Source organism: Rhipicephalus microplus, chromosome 5 (genome assembly GCF_043290135.1).
Source record: "Rhipicephalus microplus isolate Deutch F79 chromosome 5, USDA_Rmic, whole genome shotgun sequence".
Classification (NCBI taxonomy): domain Eukaryota; kingdom Metazoa; phylum Arthropoda; class Arachnida; order Ixodida; family Ixodidae; genus Rhipicephalus; species Rhipicephalus microplus.
This window is the reverse complement of record NC_134704.1, coordinates 169,709,260-169,721,476: the sequence shown is the minus strand read 5'-3', so window position 1 is coordinate 169,721,476 and position 12,217 is coordinate 169,709,260. Positions and strand designations below refer to the sequence as shown.

The 12,217-nt window shown below is 49.5% G+C and overlaps 1 protein-coding gene across 4 annotated transcripts in view; it reads right to left on the bottom strand.

Annotated features, from left to right (window-relative positions):
* LOC142817436 (uncharacterized) overlaps positions 1-12,217 on the bottom strand; it is a 141,557-nt gene that overhangs the window by 555 nt on the left and 128,785 nt on the right. The gene's annotated exons all lie outside the window — the stretch shown is intronic.

Here is a 12,217-nt window from a genome sequence, read left to right as displayed (position 1 = left end):
AGTGCACTAACATGTATTTTTTTAGATTTTGTATAATCTAGCTTCATTTATACGAAAGTGCTTAAATTCAGGCACCAAGATTTTAGTGGCGTATTTTAATCAGAGATTTGACATTGCGAATCGAACAATACTGAATGAGAAAAAAGAAAAACTATAGCCAAATTAGGCGTCGAACCTCTGACTTCTTGGCTCGCGACAAAAGGCACCCGTTGCTTTTTCCGACGCAGCCATTGCGGTAAGGCAATTGCAAATCAATGTACCACCACACCTTAGATAAAACACACCTTCTTTCACACGCGCTGTTAGTGAGGCTAAGAGATGCCGAAGTCTGTGAGCGGTGCCGAGGAGCAAGGAGGGATAGCTTACTGACACAAGCATACAACAATTTGTCGACGAAGCAGTTAAAAAAAACTCTGATATGAAATTTACTCATATAAATATTTTGCTTCAAAAAGTAGCTGTAGACCTCCTAATAGCAATTCGCGAAACAAAACGCAACTGATAAGCGAACAGCAATTATTTTTATGCTATCATATCTTGGTATTTAGCACAATTTAAAACAGCCGGCGAACCCGTCACTTCAGCACTAGGCGCTTCCTAGCGGTCACTTCCTTATCGCACCACCGCTGATTACTTCTCCACAGAAAAGAGTGATGTAGGCTCAGCTGATCCGCAAACATTTCGTCTGCTAGGTACACACAGTCAGTGTTGCATTATCACCTGTGCTGCCGTCATCTCCGTACAGTGTCTACTAGAAGTGAATACAACAGTCTGGAGCTAGGAATTACCATCATTCTTGACGTCGCGTATAATTTTTTATTTCCATCGAACCTTGAGAAGACAGCGGTTCTCAAATGAATGCAGTTCCAAGCAGCAGTGAGAAGGTGCCCGAGGACGTATGGTTCGGCCATCCCCACTCACGTGTCTCGATTAGTAATATTCTAAAATTCGCCCTGGACAGCATTCAGGCCTACGGAAAGAGTCACTTGAAATTTGGTATAGGGAATGTGTCTTTGCGGAAACATGAAATACGTTCTCTTTTTGCCAGGTTTTTTTTAGTGCTTCCAGGTGACCGCACCTGTCTGCCCTCTCACGGTTGCGGTGGCAGTAACCCGGTATTACTAGGACGGAAAGAAGCCCATGTACGAACTAAAATTTGCTATTTGCAATGTCCATAAACTGTCGCCTCACCTAACGGAATGCAGAAGTGTTCTCTCGAGGATGATCAGTAGGCAGACGCTCTCTTGTTCGGCTGTGCTCGCTGCAGGGTTAACGCGTTAGCAAGAAACAAACACAAACCACTTTGCAAGTTTCATTCATCAGCGGGTAAACCGGACCATCCGTCACACGATAAATCTGATTCGTTCTTGAGAGAGGCAATGCTGTCATGAAATTAAGTGGCCACTCGCGCGTTTGATTATGGCTCGCAGAATCCACTAATCAGTTTTGCGAGATTTTATGCAGCCACACTAGACAGGTAAATGGCATCGTCGAATCATTGCAGTTGAAACTCACCTTGTTTTACGTACGTAAAGCAATAGCCAGTGCTTTTGTAGTGCATGGAGTCTATAGCAATCATTCTACGAGGAAAGTAGCGCAACCTCGATTTGCTGTCCTAAGCCTTGGCCAACCATGCGCTACTTGTTTTTTGCCTTGGTTGATAGGTGGTTGCACACTGCATGCGATTTCCTTCTTGTCGGATTTCAGAACCAAGTATTCTCGGCACCCAGATAAACGTGGTCAGTGACGCTGTGAGAGAACTGTGCGTGATGAGTTACGTGTTGTTCGTTTTATCGAAGTCAAACCAATGAGAATAACTCAGATGACCTTAAGCAGTAATGTTCAAAGAAACCGTCTTGACGTCTAGAATTTTTCGCTGGACGTGGAACGCACCGACAGCGACACCGAAAATGAACGACGATCAGCAGCTAGCTTACGAGCAGTGAGTTGCATTTCACGTCCCCTCGTGCGTTAAAGTTTGTTCACACTTGCAAATCACTTGGATTGTATTTATTGTGTAACATAGTTGAGTGGGCTCAAAATAGAAGCATAGTTTTTCTTTTCCATTGCATGTAGCCCCAATACAGTGCATATTACTAAGCGCCACATGCCACCAACAAGCGACTGGCGGAGCGAAATGCGTAGACCGATTGTGCAGTTCTAACTACAACCACGCCTCTATGGTATGTTCCGCCTCTATGCTAACCACGCCTCTATGCTAACGTTGTTGTTTGACAAATTTTCACGATTTTGAAGTTGCTAAAAGCGCACGCGTGTAGCCGTTTCAATATCTTTGTTGTGGTTGGTTTGATAGAACCAGCGGTATCCGAGTGCCCTGAATTTCGCTCTGTCGGAGTCTTATCACGGCTGTGACACAAGCACAACCAAATGAGAAGTATATGATTGCTTGCCTTTGAAGAAGCAGCTCCAGGGTTATTAAAACGGAAGTAATAATGATCGCGTATTATGTTTGTACACCATCGCCACGTTTAACAGTCGGTCCAATGCAGCTGTGACGGCGTGCTACTGGCTAATGGCCTACTACTGAAGCCTAAATTATTTCCGACCATCATTCTGTTCATACGTAAGTATCAGTTTGCGCAGTTTTCAGTAGCACGCATAGGATTACACAAGGCTTCGTCGATGCGCTGTCAATCAGCTGACATCACTACCCTTCGCACTGCGGCAAGAAGTGAGGTAGCCAATAGTTAGATGCTCTTGTCGTCTGGTAGTCTGGTAAAGCATTTTGCTTCAAAATATATTCATTCAACAATCAAGAGTTCATCGAGTGCAAATGGTGCGGGCCGTACGTCCGTGCGTCCTGTATTTTAGGGACGAATCTCCTCTTAGTCTAACCTTGTCCTGCATCAGGCAAAACCGAGAGTAGAAGAAACAAAAAAAAGGAAGGCAGTAACTCCTGAACAGTATAATACACGGCACTGTCTCATGGAAGTACAAGCAATCTGCAGTTGAGTGTGGATATTCTGATAGCGCTGCACCACTACTCTCTAGTTGGCTACTGCACGGGTTGTGTCTAGGTGCGCGAGGAAGGAGTGGCTGTCTCAGTCTCCTGGATCATTGCCGTATGTGGCGGATTGTTTCTGGGGCACGGCAGAACCAGCGCGGCGGGCGAGGAGTGCCTCGACGACTCGTACTTGTCGCCAGACAGACAGACAGACAGACAGATGGGCGGATGGACGCATGCACGGATGGGTGGACGCACAGACGCGTGCATTGACGATAGATGCATGCACGGGCGGAAAGACAGACGCTTCGCCCCCCTCATCATTATTCACTCCGCGGATATGCTGCTATATTTCCTATGGTAGTTTACTGTTTGACCCTCCTCCCATAGCCACCTCCAATCGCACGGCGCACCACCTATAGCCCTTGGGCCTTGCAAACTAGCGTGGCCTGCGTGTTACTTGTTGGCTATAATATCTGTCTACACGCTACTGCACTTTGATAGATTGTGGTCAAGGCGGCGCGATGTGAGCGTATCAGCGTAGATCAGCTTCAAGGACATCCATCCCAATTTGTGAACCGCCCGACACATGGCAATGCCGAAACATCGTTTCTTTTTTTCCGTGGTTTCGTTTTTCTTCGTCTCCTAGTGACAGCCACAGCGAGAGCCGTTGCTGCCGTGAGCCCTGGGGATGCACGAGTGCGTTTTGTTCGGCCAGCCCCCCCTCGTAGCACGCTCACGCACAAGTTCCCTAATCTTCAGCTGATAATAAAGACTGACATACGTCGTTAATAACATCGACATATGCACGCAGCGGGAGAAGGGGATGCAGCACAGAGAAGCGGTAAAGGAGCCACACGATCGTCTCGAGCAGCCTCTTTGTGGTACATGTAATACGGGTACGTTTTGCAGACAAGTCTCTTTATCAAGACATTCAGCTCCGTAAAGTTCAATACAAAGCTATTAGCCACAGCGTCGTCCCGCTAGTCCTCTTTGTAGCCATCGTGTAGCGTATCTGCCGCCTGCAGAAAAACAATGACAGCATATACACGGGGTGAATGATAGAGAGTAGTGCAAAGCATCCGTCCGTCCATTCTTTCTAGCTTCCGTCCGTCCATGCATCCGTCTGTGTGACCAGCCGTGCTTTCATCCGCCCGTTCGTGTGCGCGCTTCCGCACGTCCATCCATGCGTTCATCCCTGCGTTCGTCCATTCATATGACCCTGCGTCCGTCCATGCGTCTATCTGTCCATGCAGCCATCCGTTTGTCCGTCCATGCTTCTGTCTGTGTGTTCGTTTGTCCATCTAGTCAACACTCGACCTACCACCATCTCGCCGCTTTTCATCATATATTTCGCATATAGAAGCAACGCCATCCAGCGTACAATCCAAGGACTAAACGAGAGGTGGCACACGCACACTTTCTTACGGCTTGCTTGGAGATTACTTTTCTCCTTCAACCCCCTCGAGTTCATGGTATTGTAAGGAAGAAGATGGACACATGTGGAAGCGCATTGCCATTGCCTGGCTCACTCGGCGGTTCGCTCCCTGGCTACGCTTTGCTTGCTGCTGCCGCTATCTTCCCGGTCACTGCGTACCTCCATAAACCCCCGTAACAAGTGGTGGACGTGCTGGGTCGCGCCAGCCTGGAACTTCACTGCCGGAAACTCAAGCCAGCCTCTGCAATGCTGGATGAAGTACCAAATCAGCCACAGCAACTATCTGCTGTCCTGGTGCCCACATTGATCTGCCCTGGCCCATCGCGTCAACGCAACCCATCAATCTTGAGCTGTACAAAAGAGGAGGATGTTGATGACTGGCTCACCGAATACGAATGGGTAAGCGTGATCAACCTCTGGGTTGACGTTGCGAAACTCAGCTACGAGTCATTTTATTTGAGTGGCGTCGCCAGCATGTGGCATCGAAATCACCAACGCGACTTCCCGACGTGGGCTGCTTTCAAAACAAACTTCACGGAAGTATTCGGGCGCCCCGCTGTTCGCAAGCTTCGAGCCAAGCAACGGTTGCGTGGCCGCGCACAGCAGAATGGTGAAACATTCACCTGCTACATTGAAGACGTTGTCGACCTGTGTAACCGCGTTGATGTCGCAATAGCCGATACCGATAAGATGAGGCACATCTTGAAAGAGATTGACGAGGACGCCTTTCAGATGCTGCTGGCAAAGAACCCGTGCACAGTGTCTGAACGTGTCAGTCTTTGCCAAAGTTTTGATGAGCGGCGCAAACAACGCACAGCCACGCGCCACTCTCATCCACAGGCGACTTCAATGTCGGGATTGGCTGTTGCTCCTGACAATCCTTCTCTGATGCTACATATTAAGGATTCCGTTCGTGAAGAGATCGCACACCAGCTTTCGCTGATGCCGCTTGTTCACGGCCAGTCGACTTCCCCGTTGGCGCCCTTTCTTCAAAACATCATCAGGAACCAGGTCGCCGAATAAGTCTCGCCTTCGCTCCATCGGGCTCCGACTGCTGCTCCCCTGACGTACGCCGAAGTTGCTTCCAGGCCTGTGATGCAAGGATGCAGCCCTCGTAGTATGCCTTTTTGCACTCCAGCGTCGCCGCCCGCCCGCCAAGTCGTACAGTACACACGAGCCGACGGCCCTTGGCGCACGCAAGACATCCATTCCATTTGTTTTCAATGTGGCCTTGTTGGACATGTGGCCTCTTAGGGTCGCTTTCGTGCACCACCTATCTCAACAGTGTGCGTCCACCATGGGTCACATATGTGCCATGTCAACCCGGCCGCAGTTATTCAGGCGACTACGAATCTCGTCCCAGCTCCCGGACCCCACCCTTCTCTCGCCGCTCGCCTTCTCCTCGCCGGCGCTCTCTTTCCCCATGCACCAACGGCGAAGCCCTGTTCGCCAGGAAAACTAAGTATCGCAGTTCAGGAGGCGAGAACTGCGATACCCTAAATGGTATTGAAGTCGCTATAGAAGGAACATGGACGCTAGCCCTTGTCGACACCGGCGCTGCCCTTTCAGCGATTGATGCCCGCATTTGCCTCCATATCGGAAAAGTCATGACGCCTGTTTCTGGACTATCCCTTCGTACAGCCAACGCGCAGCGCGTCGTGCCATCCGGTGCCTGCACAGCCCGTATTGTCATCCAGGATGTTCATTCTGTGATCGCATTCCATGTGCTGCCATCTTGTTCTCACGACGTCATAGAAGGGTGGGATTTCCTCTCTACACTCGTGCGATCATCAATTGCGCCCGCGATGAACTCGAGTTTGTTTTCATTTTCGACAGATGTCATCATTGACAAGAACACAAGGCACAAAATCACAGTTTGTGACGACACCATTGTGCCTGCCCAGTTTTTTTTTTCTTGTCTCCATCTCTTGTGACTCTAAAGACGGCGGCTCAGTGCTTTTCGCACCATCTGCACTTCAAGTTCGCCGCCAATCACTGCCATTGCCATTTGCAATTATCGAGTTCCATTCAGGCGCCTCTCTGATGTACATCGCCCTATATATCGCCTGAGCTAATCACTTTGCGCAGCCGGAATACCCTCGTCAAAGCCGAGCCGCTGGCGTCATCTTCGATATTCGACAGCATGGACAACCCCACTGATATGGCCACCCTCGAGACATCAACTCCTCGGCCACTACCACGATCTTTCACACCAGCTATAGCCAGTGACCTTATGACTACACAACGAGACCAACTTCTTTGCTTGCTCGACAATTTCCCTTACTCTTTTGACTGCCAAGCAAGGGGACTCGGCCACACAACGACTGTTTTGCATGCTATCGACAGCGGAAGCCATGCGCCCATTCGACAGCGTTCTTGCCCATTATCGGCGAGTGAGAGGCGCCTTATCGACGACCAGGTGAATGGCATACTTAAACGTGGTGTCATTCAACCTTCCAACAGTCCTTGGGCATCACCTGTCGTCCTTGTTCGGAAGAAAGATGGCACAATACAATTGTGCGTCGATTATTGCCGGCTTAGCAAGATTACCCGAAAGGATATGTGCCTGTTGCCACGAATAGATGACGCACTCGACTGCTTGCAAGGAGCAGAGTTCTTTTCTTCCTTGGATCTCCGCTCGGGCTACTGGCAAGTGCCCATGGCTGCGACTGACTGCTCGAAAACCACGTTTGTAACACCAGATGGATTATACAAATTCACTGTAATGCCATTTGGTCTCTGTAACGTGCCCGCAACGTTTGAATGCATGGTTGACGGTATCTTACGCGGCTTTAAGTGGCACACTTGCTTCTGCTATTTGCATGATATTATCGTCTTTACGCCAGATTTCCCGACCCATTTACAACGGTTGCATCAGGCTTTGACCCTTTGTCCAAAATGCAGGTCTCCAGCTTACCTTGAAAAGTGCCTATTCGCCACTAGCAAACTAACTATACTAGGCCACGTCGTCTTCAAAGAAGACATTCTTCCCGATCCTGGTAAACTTCGAACCGTATCGCAGTTCCCGAAGCCTACTAACCTGAAAGCTTTGCAAACTTTCATTGGTTAATGCTCTTATTTTTGGCGCTTCGTTCGTAATTTTGCTACTGTCATCGCACCTCTCAATGCACTCCTCCAAGGCGACAAAGAATTATCTACCTGGTCAGAAGCTTGTGACGATTCGTTTACGACATTTTGACGCCTGCTTACGTCTCCACCAATTTTCACTCACTTCGCTCCGAGCGCCGGTACAGAAATTCACATTGATGCTAGTAGTGTCGTCCCTGCTGCTGTGCTCGCACAACGTGACGGTGCCAATGCCGAATACGTGGTTGCATATGCCAGTCGTGCACTCACAAAACCTGAGCTAAATTGCACCGTAACCGACAAAGGGTGCCCGGCCATCACACGGGCTCTACAGAAGTTTCGCCCCTACCTTTACGGTCGTCCTTTGGAGTCGTAACAGACCACCACGCTCTGTGTTGGTAGTCAAACCTCAAGAACACGTCAGGTCGCCTTGCTCGTGGGGCCCTCCGACTGCAGGAATACGACATCTGTGTCGTATATCATTCTGGCCAACAACACTGTGATGCTGACGCCCTGTCACGCTTCCCACTCATTTCAGACGCCATGCATCTAGTAACAATCACAATATTTCGCCACTCGACATCTTGGACATGGCCTCGGAGCAACGAATGAGCCTTGGATCTCCATAATTCTAAACTTTTTGTCAAGCCCCCTGACCAACTCACCTCCACGAGTGATAACCCACCAAGTGCAGCATTACGCTATCCACGATGGTCATTTATGCCGCCATAACTACCACAACGATGGCCGCACATAGGTATTGGTCGTTCCCCGCCATCTTCATCGCAATCTCTGCTCCGCTTTCCACAATGACCCTCAGTGTGACCACGGTGGCGTGTTCAAGACGCACACGCGCCTTCGCTCATGCTATTATTGGCGTGGAATGTACAGCTTCGTCTTCAAAGACGTCCGCTCATGCCTCGCCTGCCAATGAGGCAAACCAGTCTCGCACCTCTGCAGCCGCTTCCCTGCCCAGCCCACCCATTTGATCGCGTCGGCATTGACTTGTACGGTCATCTTCTATGCACTGGCGCTGGCAACCGCTGGATTGTCGTTGTTGTGGATCACTTGACAAGATACGCTGAAACCGCTGCATTACCTGCCGTAAGGCCAAAGACGTTTCCTCGTTTATTCTACGCAGCTTTGTTCTCCACCACGGCGCCCCTCGTGAACTGCTTAGTGATCGCGGCTGTGTATTTTTCCCAGACGTGTTGCATTCACTCCTATCCGAATGCAGAATTATTCACCGCACCAATACCACATATCACCGACAGACAAACGGATTAACGGAATAATTTAAACGAACTCTGGGTGACATGTTGTCCATGTACGTTGCGTCAAACCACTGCATTTGGGATCTTGTTCTTCCGTTCATCACATTCGCCTACAACACCGCCCCCCAAACCATCACCGTATTTTGACCATTCCTCTTGCTATACGGCCGTGAACGCACTAGAACCATTGATATGATTATGCCATATCATCCAGACGTTGAGGACTACCAGCCTGTGTCCGCGGTTGCTCGCTACGCCGAAAAATGCCGACAACTCGCCCGTTCTTTCACCTACGACCAACAGTGTCGCCTAAAACAGCGTCACGACTCTTACATCCCTCCTGACCCTTTCACCGTCGACTCTCTCGTGTGGCTTTTGGTCCCGCCAGTTGCTGCTCTCTGCCTTTCTTCCAAGTTTCTTCCGAAGTATCACGGACTTTACCGCGTGGTTGCGCAGACGTCTTCTGTTAATCATGTGGTTAAACTCGTTATGCCAACTTCCGACTTTCGTCGCTGAGGGCTCGAAACAGTCCACATTAACCGTCTAAAGAATTATTATGACCTTCTGACCTCTTTCTAGGTTGCCAGGATGGCTACCTCTCGATACAGGGGGTTCTTGTGAGGAAGAAGATGAACACATGCGGAAGCGCCTTGCCATCGCCAGGTTCGCTCGGCTGTTCGCTCCCTGGCTACGCTTTGCCTGCTGCTGCTGCTGTTTTCGTGGTCGTTGTGCACCCCAATAAACCCCCGTAGCAGAATATACTAGTTCACTGTATTCATGGAACTGCGGCCCGACACTCGTTAAACCTTTCAAAAACCAAGGAGGTTACGCCCAGCGAGTATGACATAGCAACCCTTTCTTGTCAGATAGTTCTCAATATACTTGCCAATGACTGCTAACGGGAAATGAGAGACAGGAGAATTTGGCTTTTAGTTAACGCGCATGCTGGGAAATTTTTATTATTCAACAACGCACAGGAAAATTCTCCCACCAACACCACGTTGCAGGTCAAAGCGTAAGACATGTTACAAACTACTACGAGGGACGAACGAATGCCGCTTTAGGAAGCTTCACTCCTACAATGCCAGGCCTGCGCGGTGGGCGCAACACAGTAACAGCGAAAGCTAGAAGAGCGGCATTTCAGAGCCTTTTCAAAACTCTCATGGGATAACTACTGCAAGCGCACTTGCTTGGTACCCACTAGGGCAGTAATAATAAACTTTTCGGTAGTAGGGCGAAATTCGCTAAGTTACTTTTTGTCATTCTTCGGAGAAGCGTGGTATCCGCTAAGCACTTGCTAGACATTTTGCGCCATATATCCATGCAGTGGCTGATGACGATGAGGAATATCAGCTGAAGTAGGTATGCGCAACAGCTAATACGGTAACAAGAACAAGCTTTTGTAATGGGTTGGAGGATCGGACGGCCTACTCATTTCGCCAATCGCATTGTGCGACGACTGCTTGTTCTTTCGCTGTTGTAAAACGCTTTATAAGTCGTGTTCAGGCAATTGCTTTTCCGACATTAAGCCTGCCTAAGGCAAGTTTGACAACAAGTCGCAACCACTGGAGTAGCTCAGAGTTAGAATACTGGGTTGGTACCAAGCGGACCTGGGTTTGAGCCCCACTGCGCCATTGGTGCTAGGTCATGCCTGCCTAAGGCAGGTTTTACAACAAGTTACAAGCACTGGCGCAACTCAGTCATGGAATATTGGGCTGGCACCCAGCGGACCCGGGTTCAATCCTCCCTGTGTTTTTTTGCTAATTTCCCGCGATGTGGTTACGGACATCAGCGGCGGCGGCGGCGGCGGTGGCGGACATGTAATTCCAAGTGACGCAAGCAGTGATTTCATAATGGCTTTCGCTGTAAGAAGAAGCTAGCACTTAAGCTTTGTCTGACCACTAAAGTGTCCGTGGCTTCCGTCCCGAACAGTCGTTAGGTTGACCTGTTTGCTTCAGGTGCCATGAACAGGGTCATCTAGCGTTGAAACGCCCAGAAAAGTGAAAGGCTGTCATGTAGCAGCCAGCTACGGCTTCCACAGTATGCCATGCAGCAACGCCTGCATTGCATGTGAATGCCTCAGAAGCCATCTAAGTCTCCTAGCTTACGAGCTCATGCTTCATGGCCAAATTTCACTTATAAACTGCTATGACGTCTTCCTAGACGATGGACCTAAGATAACCTTAGTGTTCAAGTCCACAATGGAGAGCCTTTCATTCATGTTCTAGACACCTGAGCCTTGAACTATTGTTAATACAGTCCAAGTGTGCATCCCAAAGGTACAGACTGCCTGAAGATCTCAGTGGGCTCCATCAAAGGCCTAGTGGAAGAATCGGTAATCAGTAATAATGTTGTACCGCTAACACTCTGCGAGGATTGGCTTCATGCTAGCAATAAACGACTTGTAGTTGAAGCTCCAAATCCTGCCAAATTCCACTATTCAGGCCCGCGTACAGTCGTACAAGCACACCAGAAACTGTATTTACATGCTTCTAGCACAGTGATTCTTCTCCAGTCTTTCGTGGCTCAATGTATTAAATTTCAATGTTAATCGTCGCTCCAGAAAGCTGTTGTTCCAGAAATGCAACATGTTTGCAAACCTTTGTGCACGAGCCAGCCCTCACAGCCCGCACAGCGCAGCTACAGAAGTCTTCTCAGAATTCTTTCAAATGAAGTGTACAACACCGACCTCGCCACTGACTCTTCCCTCACTGAGAATGAAAAGGAGATTGATACTGCAGCTGCTTACCCCTCTATTTGTGACAAGGAAAGGGTACAAAGAAACGAACTATTCTTACAGGTTGTGCTGTCAAGTCGTTTCCCGCCAATGCCCCAGACTAAATAACGGACCTGCCACGTGTCTACTTGTTGTGAGTGAAGTGCGCGAGTCAAGTGACTTTCAAATTTGGCGCGTAAGATGAACTACTGACAATGTGTGCAAGATGGCGTATTGCGCCAGTGCGGCGAACACTGGCGATTGGAAAAAGAAGAAAATTCAAGGGAATGGGAGAAAAATCCAGAGCCAGGGCATCGAAGAACGAGGAAGAGGAGATTCGGGCTCGTGCTTGGAAGAAGAAGGCTAGGGTGCGGCGTGCGACCTCGTCGGGTGCGAGTACCTCCTGGGCGTCAGGGCATCCACCTAGCGGGCGACTGTTTCCACGGGGTCCTGGTGACCATTCAACCGCAGCGGCTATTGGCGAATCCTTGGCAAGACCTTGGTCTGATGTTCGAGCGGAAGACAGCGCAGCAGATGACGTCTACCGGGAGCGGGAGCAAGCCGTCGGGCTACGGGCCCGAGCTTATGCACTCTCACCACGGCAGCTTCCCCAATGGACTATTGAAGGGCGTGAACCGCTGGTGAGCCGTATCCGTCTTCTCTCGCGTCCGGACTCAAACACGAGGACTTTAACGAAAAGGACTGTTTAGACTCTTAGAGGTTTCCGCTCGCTAACG